Below are 17,845 nucleotides of genomic sequence, written 5' to 3'. Positions count from 1 at the left end.
GTGAGGGACACGGGAGTTGAACCCAGTTGCTATTCTTCCGGGCAACAAGGGCATTTTAAATGTGGATTCATGGTATCAACTCACCCTGGGCCACCATGATGCTTTGTGTGTTTGGGGGCAAAGGGAAAATTAGAGACCAGATTAATAGACACCAAAGTAATTTTGCCCCTGGCTGCTGTCAATCATAAAAAGAACTAGAACAGACCTATAATTGGACCTTCTGACCCAGTGTGAGAGATGTAGGGGTCAGCTTTATTGGACTGTGGGATCACTCACCTCACTTGTCATGGCTCGTTCTCCCAAGTCCTGTTTTATTCATGTTCTGTTCCCCCTGGAATCCAGGCTGGATGGATAGCCAGTTATTGTTATCCGGAGGGTTTGGACATTGGAATGGAGAAGGGAGGAGTAAGAAAACACTGTACTCCTCTCCAGGATGTATTTCTTCCACTCATTACTAAAACCTCAGCCCTAGAGTTAAAACCTGAGCATCTAAATATGTTAACTCCAGCCTTGGGTATCCCTCTGACAAGATGTGTGATTAACCTTGGTACATAACTTCTTTGAACCTCAGATATGAAGAAAAATAAACACATTTTACACGTACAGAGCTGTAATACAGTGAAAAGATGAGACCATGTGTATGGATATATCTAAATTATAAATTGTATATATAAATTATATTATATAAATTATATCTAAATTATCAAACCAATGTTTGGTTCTTTGGATTATTTTTAGCAATACTAAAAGCTAAAAGGGATTGGGATGTGACTCAGGGGCAGAACGTTGCCTAGCATGTATTAGGCCCTGGGTTCGAGCCACCATGAGACAAAAACAAAGGAGAGAAGGAAAGAAAGAGTGAAAGAAGTCAAAGAACTGGATTTAAACAGGAATATGGATACACATCTGTAATCCTAGCACTCAAGAGGTTGAAGCAGCTAGAGTTACAAATTCAAGGCCAACCTCCAACAGGAAGTTTGAGGCCATAAACAGACCATCAAAGAGAAAGAAAAGGAGGAGGGGGGTAGGGAGGGAAGGCAACACTACATGGCACGCATGTACTTAGTCATGCACACACAAACAAAAATTAATAAAAAGAAAAGAATGCTGCTATTCATCTGAAAAGTGGGTGAACTGTAAAGAATTCTCATGAGTTACATTGTCTTAGATCTTAATTGGTTGCTCTGAAAGAACCCAGCGCTAAACTTGGAATGATTTTGTTGTTGTGAGCATTACTCATTCTGAAATGAGGAGTAGGGTTAATTTCAAAGTGAACTCTTGAAACAACTAAGTTAGGAGTTGACCTGATCTGGAGACAAGATCAAAGAACACATCTGCTGTCCATGCATGGGGCCCTAGGTACCTTTATGTCCACTTGGGCTTTCAGTAAAGCAAGGTTCAGAGAAGTTGTATATCAGAATAGAGGATGTGTAGTTTGCCTTCTCGGTTATATATGTATATATTTCCAAAATGGGTAAGCCCATTGAATTGTCTTCATATGTCAGTGGATTGAAATTTAGCATTTCTATTCACTTTTGTACTTTGAAAACTTTGATTTCATCACATCTGCTTGCCAATGAAACATAGACAATAGGTCAGGCTAGACTTTTCATTTGTGTCCTATTAAAACAATCCAAATTTCTGCTTGAAAAATATTATATTGTTATTGCAATAGATGTCAAGAATAAGTAATCTTGGGTTTAATCATGAATCTCTAAATAGTATGTTCAATACACCTAGTGATACTGCTGATGAATATCTAAATTATGAGCAGAATGAAGTAAGATTAAAATTAAACTTGTAGAGATTAAGTAAGGACTAGTGTCTAGCTAATATTCTGGGGAAAACAATGTTTGCAACACACTGTTGCAAGATTAAAGCTTGGTTGGGCCTTCAATGCCTTTCATTAAAACAACCCAATGGTATGATAGTGGTCTAGAGCCCATTGTTGATCAGACATAATTAAATCATTAAACACATCCTTCAGAGCTCCAGGTTTCTTTTAGAATTTGTTTTAGGATCTTATAAACCCATAGCCACTCTTCTACAATTAATATAGACCTAGAGGTCCTCAAATTCTTTGGACTCAGGTCACTTTCTAGGGTATCTCAAATTACTCAAATAGCTTTGGTTTATGTGGGTTACCACCTATTACTGTTTTCCATGATAATCCATTATTTTCCTCATAACTTCCAAATTGAGAAATGTGTTAACCACAATGAATATTCTGTTAGCTATGAGACAAATAATGTCATCACACACTCTTGTATCCTCTTGCAGTAGTGAGAGTATGGAAGCAAATAAACTCTTATATCACTATGAAGTAGTTTTGAATTTACAGACCCTCTGGAAAGGTCTGGGGGACCACAGAGGTCCCAGGGACCACTTGGGGAAGAACTGACATAGAAAGTTTTGGTGTGAGGCACACAGCTTTCTGAGCTTTCCTCAAAACATTTCTGATTTGTTCCTTCAAATTGGGATCCATGCCAAAGTCAGAATTGCCCTCTAACCCAAAGCTATAAGCACTATTTCGTTGGTCCTACAACTTATAATCATACATATTCAGTCTTGATATGAATGCTGGGCCTCAGCATTCCTTACCTAAGAACAGTACTTAATGGTCAGCACAGGATAATTCTTGCAAATCTTAGATGAAATATCAACTTTATAGTTGTTAGTCCCTTACAAAGCTGTAACCCATAGTCGCAGAAATATCTGTGCTGGTGTATTTTCTAAAATGCCCAATAATAGCAGCAGCCTTACACTCAACAACATTGAGAGAAAATGGATATAAAGCTCACCTTTTCTAGTTTTGACAGTGTTTGTTATTCGGCCTTAGAAATTCATCGTCCTTTACTTTCCGTATAGAAATTGCCTTCGAGGGTGAAATAAAAGTGATTTTTAAAAAATTGTTTATTTTATTTGAGAGCGACAGAGAGAAAGAGGCAGAGAGAGAAAGAGAGAGAGAGAGAGAGAGAAAGAGAATGGGTGCACCAGGGCTTCCAGCCACTGCAAACGAACTCCAGATGCATGCGCCCCCCCTTGTGCATCTGGCTAACGTGGGTCCTGGGGAATTAAGCCTTGAACCGGGGTCCTTAGGCTTCACAGGCAAGCGCTTAACTGCTAAGCCATCTCTCCAACCCTAAAAGTGATTTTTAAAATAGTGGCTTAGTTCCTTTATAGAAATGGGAATGGTAAAATAACAAAAACTTACATTTCTTTTAATTTCTAGGGTGAGGGGAAATTCGGTGAAATTAGGGTGATAGAAGAAAGTAATATCTGTAACCAAACTAATCATGGAATAGGAAAATGTAGCCAGCTTACTTATCCACTATAGCTCATGCCTTTTAAATAAAATACATGTAAAACTTAAGTCACTTGAAATCTACTTTTTAAAATGCTACAAAAATTTAGAAAGAACGACTTTTCTTAAGCGTTCTTAAAAACTGTATCTCCAAGACTGAAACCCAATTAAAGATATTATAGCATTCAATTGTTTTTGCCCCCTATATCAGAATAAGAATAATAGGGTGAGCCACAGCGAATACTGATAACCCCATTAAGGAGGACCCTCATTGGAACAGGGGTGGAGGGAGGGTCATAAGAGTTCAACCTGATGGGGCTGTGATCATTAGGCAGTATGCTCATTTGAGGAGGACCCTCAGTGGACTAGGGACAGGGGGACAGGGGACATAAGAGTACAACCTGATAGGAAATTGACCATGACCCAATATGTTCATAAAATAAAGTTCTCAAAAAAAAAAAAATAGGGTCACTTTAGCATTAACTTGCCTTATGATCACTACAAAATGTCTTTCAGTGATACCTAGAAGACTGTATGACCATAATAGTGAGCTATATTTCTTTCACTATTTCATAGTTAAAAATCGAAAAGCAATTTTTGTTAGACAGAAGTACTTGCTTTATTGCGTATAAAATTTATATACAACATGTATGTGTGTATATACATATGTATATAAATGTGGAGAGGTTGAGAGATGATATATAGATAGCCATAAAAGGCAAGGTTAATGAAATTTACCATCATATTTGTAGGAATATGTATGTGTGTGTAAATATATATATATATATCCAGGTATGTAACCACAAATATATGTGGCACTGTGAACTTTTGTTTACCTTATCTACAAAGCCAGTCTAAGTCCAGATAAGTATTCATTCAGTGCTGTAACCACAAATATATATGGCACCGTGAACTTTTGTTTACATCATCTACAAAGCCAGTCTAAGACCAGATAAGGATTCGTTCAATGCTGTCCATCTTAACAAGACTGAGCGCTTAGGCAGGCTTTATCCTTTGAACATGGCTAGTCTCCATTCCTTTTAGTTAGGCCAGATAAACCCGTCTCGTTCTATATAACAAGCCACATAGATTTCAGGGACACACAGTCTGCCAGTATGGAAGCAATAATCCTCAGGTAGCTCTGAAATACTGCTGATCTAAAGTTCTATGTTCCAGTACAAAGATGTAGACATGTAGTGCTTTGTTTTTCTGTGTGTAAGGGCAGACAGGTATACAGGTTTGCATGCACGTACGTACGCCCCCACATACAGACCAGAGCATAGCGTCGGGTGTTGTCCCTCAGGTACCTTGCACCTTTATGAGACAGAGCTCTCATTGGCTTGGAGCTTGCCAAGTAGGTCATACTGACTGGCTAGCAAGCCTTAGGGATCTTCCTGTTTCTGCCTTCCCTGTGCCAGGTTTACAAGTGTATGCCACCATGCCTGGCAGCTACATAATCCAACTCAGGTCTTCATGCTCACAAGGCAAACACTGAACCACACAGAGCTCTCTCTACAGAAATGGATGAAGCCCCAAAGCTTCATTCTTAGTGACATCGCCTGTTTTCCTTTTTCTACAGCTCGTCCCCACCAACACATACATAGATACTCAGTGACACACACACACACAACACACACATAGACTCACATTTTTGTAAGAAAAACTAAATACATTTAAAAGTCAAGTGGGGGAGGAAAGAACTGTGTTGGAGTAAGATCCCACTATTTGAACGCCATGAATATTTTATCATTTGAAAACTAAGTGACCATGATCAGGGCTTCACCTGTTCTCCCAACAGACCCCTGTTCTTTTCAGGCCATACAGAGCATGGTGTGCTCCAGGAAGAATATCTTACAATGGTTAGTTGTATGTAGCCACTGGGAGAGAGGTGTGAGCAAGTAACATCTTCATTAAATATTTCATGGATGGTGCCACTTTCATCCAGCATAGGAAATGTTGCCTACTTGGTGCTCCTTAACAACCTGTGATCAGATGGCAGCAAAAGAGTCCACTCTCCAATGTGGCTTCTTAGAAAGCTAGCCTTACGTTACAGAGCTAATACGGGGGAAGGACACTCCCGTGGTGGGGCCCAAGAATTGGGCCTAGCTAAACCTTAGGCCCCGAGACACTGGCATTACAGTTCCTTTCAAGTCAAAGATTATTTCTCTAGAAGTATTTCTCTTTATGAGATCATGTTTTCCACATTCAAAGTACAGTAGTCATTCGGCATTCTGAGGGATGTATATTCAAATTTTCAACTATCAGTTAGAGAGGAAATATGTCATTGTCACGAAAGCTGTTTGACTTTCTCCTCAAATCATGTTTCCACTGCATCACCTGATATCGATGCATATTTCTCACACCACAGTTTACCTGGTGTTCCAGGTTTATGGTCACATTTCTGAGTGAAAAATGGATCACTGTATGTGGAGTAGGACACACACGACAATTCAGCATTGTAATGGGGCTCCCAAGTGGCTCGCCAGATCCCTTCCTGGCTCTCAACTAACCCTTCAGGAAAGGTGCTATAAATAACAAGTCTCGAGTTGTTTAATTATACATAATGAGGAATTTAGAAGTTCTTGTCAGTAGTGAACCTCCAATGGCTATTTATACTGCTCTCTTACCAATGACATTATTAAGTAATAAATATATTTTATTGGATATCTTTTACATGCACTTAACTCTGTTTTCTCCAATTTACAATGCCAAGCACCCTCCAAAATACCAGAAATAATTAGGGGTATATTTGTTGCCCATTAGCAAAGATAAGATATACATATAAATAATTTGGAAGAGGTGATATGTAAATGATTGCTATACGAATGACTATAGTGTTTATTCTCCCACTGGGGCGATCATGTGGGAGGTATCCAGGTTACTGCTGCAGAGAGGGGAGTGGTACTCACTGCACATTACATCCCTGGCCCCCATCCTGCTTAGGGCCTACCTGAGTAAGCAGGATGAACAATCGTCACTGTGTGCAAACAAAATCTCTGTCCTTAGATACAGTCTTCCTAGATTTTGTTTTTGTACTGCGATGATTCTCCAGTTACTCATACTTTCACCCAAGTTTTATGTCATTTGATTTCTAGGTAAATATTCTTATCTAATTTAAAACATTCCATCATTTTCACATTGTCAAGCCTCTGGTGTTCCGAGTTTTTATGGGGAAGGGAGTGGTAGTTTGTAGCATCTAACATAGAAGTATTCAGAAGTTGGATTTCTGAATCCCCATTCAATTAAGGAGATGTGGCCAAATCAGAAAGTTTTGTCTTGCCTTTCCAGAAAAGACAAGGTGGAATCTGGATTGAGTTTGGAGGGAGAAAAAAAAAAAAAAAGCCTTTATTACAGTTGCTTTTTGCTTTCATGCAATTCTTCCACATGAGGCTGAAATCCTCTTGTGGACAGGGGGAATGGGAACGTGTGTTCTCGCTCACCGCACATCTCAATAAAATGCTTATAAGGCTATTTCACCCCTCACACACCCATCTTCTCACAACTTTCCCTGTCTTTTTCAAGGGCTTAATTTTTATTTCTCACAGACATTAAAGTTTTTTTCAGTATCCCCACTCAAACTATAAAAGTCACAAGCCCATCCTAATGTGCCTCTCTCATATGGTCTTCCTTTAAAGCGCCCAGATGGAAACATTTGCCTGTCACTATGTCTAGACCTGGCATATCCGGTTCTGTAATGATCCGTTTGGAGGACTGTCTGTGAAGATATAACAGCCCTTCCCTCCCTGAATATTTTGGGCTATATCCCTAAGCACTCTAGTCCCTTAAATCCACAGTGCCTCTCATAGGTCCCGGTCAGTCCTTAAACACTGCATGAAGATACCACAATTTTGCAAGAGTATAAATTGTGTCAAATGAGTTCATGGTTCTGGGCCATTATATATATATGTATACATATGGCCTCATTTCCTTGCTTTGTGGGACTTTGGAAGCAAATTGGTACTACAGCAACGTCCACTTAATTTGCTGTGGTTAAATTGATCTATCTCTTCTATTTGATCGGATCTCCAGGAACCGAATCATCGGCATTGATTTATTGATTGGTGCTGTGTTTTCACCATTAGTTTTGATCACTTTCAGCTGTTAATATTGGATAATTCAATCAGGATTGATTGCCCTTACCAGTGAAGGCAGAAAGCTAATTGGGTCAGACTCAGAAACGGAGCATAGGTAACCTAACCTTGGTTTCACTGTTGCATCTTTGCAACCCTCTCTCTCTCTCTCTCTCTCTCTCTCTCAATCTCTCTCTCATTCACTTATTCTCCCTCTCCTTTGCTGTAGCTAAGAAAGCAAGCATTTTCCTTGATCAAAGGAAGACGTTTACAATTTTATAGTATGAGAATACATCAAAAGGTTAGTTTTATTTTGCTTTACCCTAAAACTATATGTGGAAATTAAGCAAACATACAGAAAGATAAGCATGATTGTCACAGTGAACTCATTTTGAACTAAATGCATTTCCAGTTACCTGTTTTGTACCGATGAATGTCTAATCTTTGTGGGCATGCTTGGAGGCACAACCTGGGCTCACCTATTTCCACATTTGGCCCTCACTGCTTCACCATGTGTCCTGGTAGCCAGACTTTCAAAAACTGAGGAGTTAATATGACCAAAATAAAAGCAACAGAGATAATTGTAACAAGTAGAAACCACTGTATTTGCATTTGAATGGTTTCTACTACAGCCCAGCTCAGTTTCTTTTTTTTATTATTATTCTCCATCCATTAATTTCTTGATGTTCATATCGATGGCTGGTTTTCACTATAAAAGGACAGGGTGTACCACCTCTTCTTTCTAGGGCTTGCTTCCTCCTCCAACAGCTCTGTTGTTAGCGAGCTGCCATTACATTTTTTTTTTTTTTTTTTGGTCTGGCCCAGAGTCGACGACAGATGGCCATCTCCAAACTGCCATCAGTGTGACTTTATGAAGCATCCAGCTAGGGTGTATTGAAGAGACTGTGGCCAGTTCTGTAGCCCCCTCCCTCCCTGCCCCCTGGAAGTGCTCATCACCTCTGCCACATTTTGCCTTGGCGGGCTTTGCTGGCCCTGCCGTCTTCCATGTCGCCAAGACAGCCTGCTGTCCCAACACCGGAAGCTCTGCCTCCATTAGGAGTGAGAAGCCTGTGGGCACAGTTGTCCTGCAAACGCAGAGCTCTGTCGCGTCGCCTTTGTAGTGAGGTGCTTTGGAGAGAGCTGGAAACCCAAATTTCTAGAACATTCTGCCATCCAGTAGGCACATTGAATTCCTGCCTCTCTTCTTATTTTAGATGTTTACTGTACACATGAATCATTTTCCTCACATTAGCAGAGACAAAGTGCCAAGAATAGGCCCTTTGTGTTTACAAACTTTCATCTGGCTATAGGAAAACACCACTTCCATCCATACCCAACTGTGGCGACAATTAAGGGAAGAGAGATGGTAATCGTTGACTTTAACTATCAATCTCCAGAAATGAGCAGAGAATTCACTCCGGCATCTTGGGGATCCCTCGAGGTGATGATCCCTCGCACGGCCGCCTGCAATGAGCTATGCTGGGCATTTGGAGAAAGATGGATAGGCAGCCCTTGATCGGGTTTTCTAAGGCAAGACGGCTTCCAGGCCAAACGTGTATTTTAAGAGAAATTCACATTTGTATCTTTTATTGTGATATTTGCAGCGAATCTACAGCTCATAACAGGCTCTGCCCTGCAGCTATGAGGGCAGAGTAAGTTCTCTCATGGAGGGAGAGCAGTGTTCTGTAGAAACCTAAGATGGGGCAAGCGAGATGAATGGTACTGTTCACAGTGTTGTCATTCAGAACCACAACCCCAAGGCTCTCAACGAGAGAGAAAGGCAGGGTAACCCCCCCCCCCTTTTTTTCTAAGCAGTGAACTATCAAACTGCCTAAAATAACAGGTTTCCTCCATTGATAACTTCACTGAATGAGCACATGAGGCAGTGCAGGAACCGCTCGGTCACAGGAGGGCAAAGTTTGCAGGAGTGCGACGTCTCCTCTGCTGGAGCTGGGGTTCAAATTCTTCTTCTTACATCACCTCCCCCCAACACACCCCACCCCTGCATTGACGCAGCTCCTCCTCGGCCGAGCTGGTAGCAGCTCTACCTTCCCTGGGAACGTGACTCTCCCATCCAAGTTTACCTGTCTTGCCTTGGCAAAACTTAATTTTTTTTTTTTAAATTTTTATTTATTTATTTGAGAGCGACAGACACAGAGAGAAAGACAGATAGAGGGACAGAGAGAGAATGGGCGCGCCAGGGCCTCCAGCCTCTGCAAACGAACTCCAGACGCGTGCGCCCCCTTGTGCATCTGGCTAACGTGGGACCTGGGGAACCGAGCCTCGAACCAGGGTCCTTAGGCTTCACAGGCAAGCGCTTAACCGCTAAGCCATCTCTCCAGCCCGGCAAAACTTAATTTTATGATTGACTGGCCCACCACCACTGAGCATGTCTGTGAAGCTTGTGTGGCTTCTAGACATATAAAAGGAGACAGTGATGCCATTAAATACCAGCAGTGTGCTGGGCGATGCTTTGAGTTTATAAGGGTGAAAGGTCGCTGTGCAGGAAAATAGAACAGTATATTTGCTGGGAGACAGGCGCTGAGACCTCACTCCCGTACTCAGTTATAATTCATAACAGTACTGGTGGGAAGCCCTTTTCCCTCTGTGGAGTTAATGCATCTCCACTGAAGCCTGCTGAGAGCACCCTGCTTCCCCCTACCATCTGTGCACTCACTTCCAAACTTCTGAGCGCCTCGCCTCTCTCTTCTCTTCTCTCCCTCTCCCTCCCCCTTCTTCTTTTTCTCCCTTCTCTCCCTCCCCTCTTTCTCATGAGATCTCTTGGTGTTAATATTCTCCGATTGCCACTGATCGCTAAAGGTAGTTCTCCAAAATAGGGGTTGTCATTTAACTAGGGAAAGAGCTGAAAGGAATGCATTATAGTGTTGTTTAATGTCTCACTTGGAAAATGTCAATTAGAAAATAGAGAAGCAGTGGTTGCCTCAAGTCCGTAGCTGACTCAAGAGCCAAGGATACTCTGTCAGTCACCTTTTAATAAGAGGGGCTCACAGCCCAAGCAGTCTGAGGCCAAGGATGCAATACACATGGTCATTGCAACTCAAGCTCACTCTATGTTCAGCGTCTTGGCAGTGGGACCTGAGGGAGTCTGTAGTTTGAGAAGCATTCCCTACTGGGTACATACACTTGGGTGGGCATGAGTACCAACTCAGACCCCAAACCCGCCAGCCTGCCTATGCTAAGGACGCCACCCACTCTGAGGACCAGAGTTGATTGAGTGAGGGCTACCCAGCCCCTCATTCACAGTGATCCTGGACCATGCTGAACTTCACTTAAAATAGGTGTGTGTGGTACAAGCCAAGCTTCAAGGTGTCGGGAGCAGTCAGGGCTAATGTCCTTGCAGCCCTGGGTCAGCAGAGGTTCTCAGTCACGCCCCGTGTGTTCCCTCTGTCCCTTCTGCTTTGTACTAGAAGCCCAGAGAGTGATGATGGGACAGGAGGGGTAGAGCTGAGTTATTTGGGTGGCTCCCAGATTAATCTGTACTGTTTTGTAATAGGCACCCTTTACACGGGCCATTGTTAATACTTCCTTTTTAAAAAAAGATAGAGCCTGAGCTGGAAAACCAGTGATTTGTGAATTTAACTGATGGGTGGGCCATAGGGGACAGGTTGTGTTATAGACTCCAGGATGGCCTTTGGATGTGCAGACTCGAGCTAAATCCAAGGAGGCTTTGGATAGGCCGTGACGCGGTGAGACCCACATGACCGTAGCACCCACACACCAGGCAGCTTGTGTGTAATTGGCTCGCCATCCCGAGCCTGCCGTCTGGGTGGTATCGTCACATCACCCCAGTTCAGCCTCCCAAGGAAAAGTAGGGCAAGAATGGATGCACTCACTGTCCAGGTTTCCTTGGGTGAAAGATCACTTTGAGATGACACAGCCGAGTAGTCAGCTTGAAATCCTGGTTGGTATTTTATTAATTTTGCACCAAGATAAATCCTGAAATTCTGACAAACTCCATGACAGGTGAAATTCCTTCTTGCAGAATCTTCGCAGCGAGAGGCTGCTCATTTCGTTCTGTTCCGAGGCAGGCAACAGGAGGGCAGCTTTATAATCAGCCCTCAAAGGACCCCCAGCCGCCCCAGAGTCTCGGGCTGATTGAATAACTCCTGGGCCTCTTCCCCTAGGCCTCCATCAGCGGGGGTCCTGTGGAAAGCAATCTCCCGCAGACTAGCACTGAAGTGAGCTTTAAACTACCATTTTCTGCTCTCAAGAGGAGCCCGGAGTACTAAAAGATAGATGGACTGCAGATATTTTATGAGAAACTGTCAGAAGAAGAGCAGAGTAAATGTTTTTCTTCTTCTTCTTTGAGTCACACACTACATCACCGTTGAATTTCTCCCAGCATCTTTTACATTTAAAGTAAGAAATTAATTGGTTGCTAACGTCTCGTCCCCCCCCCTTCTTCTTCTTCGTTGTCTTCCTCCTGGTTTTTTTTTTCCTTAAATATTCACACAGAGGCCCTTTGCTTAACCACAGTTGCAGAAAATCAGTACCATTTGCAATGAAATATTTATAATGACAGAATGAAAAATTGGATTCATTTTCTGGACTGTAGCCGAACAGTCTGCAACTTTGCACTACCATTGTTTAGCGGCTCCCATTCCTCCCTTTCTTTAGAATCATTTTCGAAAACATGCTACATGTACGTTACCTATGCATTGGAGGGACGCCTACCAAAACACAGCGTCTCCCTCCACTCTTTAAACAGAGGGGGAGCGAGCATATTCATGCTTCCGGAGCTGCTGCGAGGGGAGCGGGCAGACACGGCCTGTAAAGGGATAAAAAGGATGTGAACTCTGTCAGATGGAAGAGCTGAGGGAACTTTACAAGACTAGAGGAGCCATCAGGACCTGCACTTGGTAGAGGGCAAAGATAGCAATACGCATGCCGTTTTACCTCGGGGACAATTTCTAGAGGGAACCCGCAGGTTTTATACACACACACTGGCCATCCCAGCTCACCTTCTTTCCCTCTTCTGTAGGCTGTGCAGCCTTGCCTCTGCATGACTCACTCAGAGCTTCTTGCTTTCAAATGAGAGTGGATTATTGTACTATTTTTTTTAAGATAAAAGACAAGATTTTGCTATATGAACCCAGAGTTGCATTATAATCAAGTCATCCATTCAACTGTACCACAGTCATTCATTCTTCCTTCCTGATCAGAGGAAATCAGGGGATTTGTAACCAGGTTCATGGGAAGTAAACTCCAGTCCACAGACAATGAGGAAGCACGCCTGGCTGTTTCTGTCCCTCCACTATGGAGTGTAGCAAAGGATTGGGCCCTCTCTAAAGGGGCTGTATGTTGACCCTGGATTTGTTCCCTTTTGGAACACTGGGCTTAATTAGCAGTGGTTTACCTTGGTGAGCATTTCCTTTCACAGCTTCTACTAGATTCAAACCATGAATAAAAATAGCCATCAAGTGAGATCTTCTGGGTTTCAGACACTAGATTCGCATCATAAATTGTCAACTCCATATTCCATTATATAATGAAGGCTGTCTGTAATTGAATTAGCTCATTTACTCCCTCTGATTAGCCTGAGTTCATTTATGGAAGGGGAAAAAATATTACAAGCTTACTTTCAACAATACATTGCATTGTTGAGTTGTGTACTATAAGACAATTATATAAGGGTAATAGAGAATTCATTTCAGAATTTGTAATGGAGTATTCACATTCAGTGTTTATCCTGGGAATATTACATCACAACACGCTGCATTTGGGAGTTTAATGTTAAAGTTTTCATATCTGTTCTGACAATGTACTCTCCAGTGATCCTGATGTGTGCCCTAAATAGGTTTCCCTTCTGAGTAGGAAAGATCCCACTCCACAGCTGGGAGATAACTGGGACCAAAGTCTCTCTTATGATCCTAGAAGAGACATGCCTTTTACTACCAGTAAGACCATTTCCTCCTACCCATCCATAGACAACCATTTTCAAGGTTCTTAAATGTTTACTGGGTTCTCCTCGAAGTAAAACTTAGCATCAATTTGTTCAGAACCCTGAATAGGAAAGGAAAGGTCCCTTCATTATTCTGATCTCTCAGGATACAGTGCCTGATCCAACTTGTATGTGTTAGTTTCTCAAAGGTTTGCTGGTTTTTTTTTAATCTTTATTTATTTATTTGGGAGAGTCAGGAGTAGAAAGAATGGGTTCACCAGGGCCTCCAGCCAGTGCAAACAAACTCTAAACACATGTGCCACCTAGTGCATCTGGCTTACGTGGGTTCTGGGGAATTGAACCTGGGTCCTTTGGCTTTGCAGCAAGCGCCTTAACCGCTAAGCCATCTCTTCAGCCAAGTTTGTTGCTTTTATACTGTCTTATAAATTTGTCTTTTCATTGGATTTCCAAAAAAAAAAAAAAAGATCTTGAGAAATATGCTGACAGTTCAGCATGAAATGATGCATGTTCTGACACAGACTGCCTTGTAGCTTAGAAATCTAGCCTGAAGTTATTTTACTATAGTACTTCCTATTCTCTGATTCAGGGAAGAAAACAGGGGGAAAAAAAAAAAAGAGTTTCCTTAAAAGTGTGTGTTTTAGGATGTATTAGTTACTCTCCTCCAGGGTCGTACTTGGAATCAGAAGATTGTTTCCACTTAACCCTTATTATTGTGGAGTTTTTTCCTTCAATGCCAGGGTTAAGGGGCATTTTTTTTTGTACTAGTTTTTCAACAACTTAGGCGAGTTTGAAATATATACCAAGTAAGTGGAAACTGTATTAGTGGAGTGTAGAGAATCAATCTCCTTGCAGGCCAGGGAAGGAACATTGAATAGTGTTCATTTATGTACCGCCAGATGCATTTCTGCATGTGACACGGCTTGCCCAGACGCTTTGAATGATTTCGAGTGTTATTAAGCAGGCTCACAAAGAGCCACAGGCCTCATGACACAAGTAAAGAGCCGTGTAGCAGAAGTCCTTGGTGAAGGGAAGTTCCACATCGTCAGAAAGGGAAGTGCCCCAGTGCACACTTGATTTCGGTATCTGTGCTCTCAACCCTCTGGAAATATTTCTCTTCTTCCTCCTCCTCCTCCTCCTCCTCTTCCTCTCCAGCTCCTTCTGTGTTGTGGCTGGTTTGCATTTATGTTTGAAGTGCCAGGCGGTTTAATGAAGTTATTCTTTTATAAATTTTGCAACACTGAAGCAAACACGGAGGGCTTTAAATTAGAATAAGTGCCACTTCTGTGTGACAGGCTCCTTGGAGGACTGATTAGAACGAGGCCTCCTGTTGCCCGGCCCTCTATGCCTGGCAGTGTGGTAGTGTGTACTTGTCTACAGCTCACCTTTGAATTTGCCCCAGTGTGCCCCATGCCTGCTGCCTGGGCCCTGTGCTAGTGGAGACTGTCATTCTTCCAAGATCATGTTAAATACTTCACGTTAAAGCATTATTTTTTTTAATTATATTGCCCGATTGTAATGAATTCAAATTATCTTGGAGGAGCAAATTATATAAGGATGTGAGGGTTATAGGTTACTCTCTCCGTAGCTACAGCACACCTTTGTGGGGGGTGGGGGGGATTAAAGGGCTGTCTCCCTAGCAGCTCAGGGTACTAGAAGGAGGTGAGGAACCTGTCCCACAGAGTCCTACAAGCAAGTCAGAAAAGCTCAGAAAGAAGTGGGGGGCTTCGTTGTGGGCTTCTGCAGTAGGCACAAGCTCTTCTCGGTGAGGGAATTCGGGGAACACCTCTACCATTTAAGACCTGGGATATTCTGAGAGGAAATGGTGGACAAGAGAAAAGACAAACATTGCTTAAGCTTCCATAGAGGATAAAAAAATTAAACTCAGGAATTTCTCATTTCCTCTCTTGGTGCCTATGTGAGCTTGTTAATAAACAGGGATGAGTTCAAGGGGCTCCAGGGAAGAAGAGACTACTCGAGAGAGGGGTCCGGGTGCTATCTACAGTATGTTAAACTGTACAACGAGGGATGGAGAGATTAAGGCACACTTGCCTGTGAAGCCTAAGCACCCACGTTCAATTCTCCCATACCCATGTAAGCCAGCTACACATGGCGGTGCAGGCGTCTGGTGTTCCTTCTTGTTCTCTCCCTCTCTCTATCCCTCCTCTTTTTTTCTCTCTCTCAAATAAATATGTAAATAAAAAAATAATTGTTTTAAAAACCTGTATAATGAAAAGGGGAGAAGATCAAGAAAGCAAGTGCGGGGCGGGGGGGGGGGGGGGGAAGCATCAAACTTCAGAATGAACTTCATTGTCCCAACCAAAGCTTTTCATTTTAAATGGAAGGCAACCTACTTTACTGGACCTGTGAGATATTTGCATTTTAACAGGACTTTTAAAAAATTTGTGACAAAGCCCATTTCTTTTAAAGCAGACGTCTTCAAATTTCATGCCCTGTGTAGGATGTTCTTGAGGGGCTGAAAGATCCAAAGCAAATACAGGGTTTTACCTGTGGAATCCACACGTGTATGTAACTCAGTTCTGCTGTGTTCAAAACACACTCACTTAGGCACAGAAATGTACAAGGGGATGTCATGTGCACAGTGCACAAGCACACTTTCTCAGGAAGTAAATGCATACACTGTCTTTGGACAATTTTGTTTATCTGTATATTACTAAGTAGCTATCCCAGTAGGCAAGCATTTGGTTTCTTCTGGTAGGGAAAGATGTTTCCTATTATCTTTAATGAATTATAATGTGTTTAACTTACTCTTAAAATGAATTTACCTACAAAAGAGTATGTCAGTGTTTTTAATTTTCAAAAAACGAAATAATACACTACAGGTGGCACTTACTCTGCTTTTCTTCCCCATACTCAGTACTTTTCATAATGATTGGAATTTGGTAAAAGGGATCCTTGTTCCTATCAGATGGAAAGACAGAGAATCTTAGCTCCCTCCTTCTCACCACAAAGGTTACCCTTTGAATATAAATTACAGTGCCCTGTGCCTCTCCCATTCTAATCAGATGACCTTTTGAATCTGATGGACCAGAGTTTAAATCCTAAGGCTGCCAGTCAGTTTCTAAATCAATGACCTGCTCCAACAGCCTTCAGCCCCTAACTAAATTTCAATGGATTTCTAACACAGAAGCACCCAATGTGATGTAGGCAGTATGTGGCTGATTGCAAAGCAACCCAACCTGAATGTAAGATCTTGAACCAAGTGGTAGGATTATGATTTTTCAATAAATCATCTTTCTTTAAATAAATAAATAAATAAATAAATATATATATATATATATATATATATATATATATATATATATATATATATACATACACACACACACACACACACACATAAGCTTTCAAGTTTCAAAATTTAAGTGAAAAAAGAGGAACAGAGAATGTGTACTGTTTCTAACGGGATAGTTCTGAGCAATTATCAATTTAAGCTCTCATTATTTGCCACTAATTACTACACAAGGCTGTTAAATATTTAGCAGAAGTTTGTTTAATTACGTTTGACTGGGAAAGGAATGCCTGAATATAGCTGCAACATGACAGCCAGTGGTGTGCACCCGAGAGCCTGGCACAGAGGAAATTTGTATTCGCCCAAGATGAACAACATTATAGCATCAGGCAAACCTTCACCTCCCCCCCCCCTTCTTTCTTCCACAGATTTATTTATCTTGAAGGTATCTGAAATTAAAGCACGAAGAAGGGGCATGGTTCATGGATGTAAAATTGGAAGGAGGTCATTCTTAACCTTGTTTACACATGTTCTAGTTTAGGAAGCACCAGTGTGATAAATTAAACATTACAGGGGGAAAGAAAATGTAAAGCTTAGTAACAACTGGCACATGGACACATCTGTCTGTGAAGCACTGGCTTAATCCCTGAATATCTTATTAGACAGTATTGCCTATCAAAGCCTTCTGTCCCCCAACACACTGAGATCCGGAAATTCCAGACTTGAGGCTGAATCTCTACACCCCCAGCCTCGCTCTCTTTTGCTGTGTTTACTATGACTGAGATTTACTGTTGACTCCTTGCGAGTAAGCAGGGGGATTGGGTTGTTATTTCCTTAAATAATAAAAAAAAACTTTATTATTTTAATACATCTCCCAGTTGCCATTTGGCTTCTTGTAGCCTGTTCTTCCAATTTGGCACTTCTTGGTGAGTTTCAACATACACTGTTACAAGTGATAAAGAGGGAATTTTTCAAGGCTGCCCAATATGCAAAACAGACAGAAGTCATCTTGCAACTGAAATCGTACTGCTCTTTTTAACTTCTCCATGGAAAATGGAATTGTTACCGTGTCAGCATTCCCCATATTATGACCCAATAGTACAATTTGTCCTTTGGAAGTGAATGGACCTAGAGGCTTGTTTATTTCTCTATAATGGTGAATTGTCAAAATACTGGGAATGATTCTACATTCATAAGTCAGAAGTTACATTCTTTAAAAAGTCTGTGTTCAGGCTTCTAAAAACTCACACTAAACCAAGGCTCAGCTAATTAGCTGGGTGTTCTTGCTGCATTGGAAG

General features: G+C 41.8%; 1 protein-coding gene across 3 annotated transcripts in view; it reads left to right on the top strand.

Annotated features, from left to right (window-relative positions):
- Znf521 (zinc finger protein 521) overlaps positions 1 to 17,845 on the top strand; it is a 321,006-nt gene that overhangs the window by 293,548 nt on the left and 9,613 nt on the right. The window lies entirely within an intron of this gene.

Source organism: Jaculus jaculus, chromosome 15, assembly GCF_020740685.1.
Source record: "Jaculus jaculus isolate mJacJac1 chromosome 15, mJacJac1.mat.Y.cur, whole genome shotgun sequence".
Taxonomy (NCBI): domain Eukaryota; kingdom Metazoa; phylum Chordata; class Mammalia; order Rodentia; family Dipodidae; genus Jaculus; species Jaculus jaculus.
The sequence above is the reverse complement of the archived record's forward strand: the minus strand, read 5'-3'. Positions and strand labels throughout refer to the sequence as shown.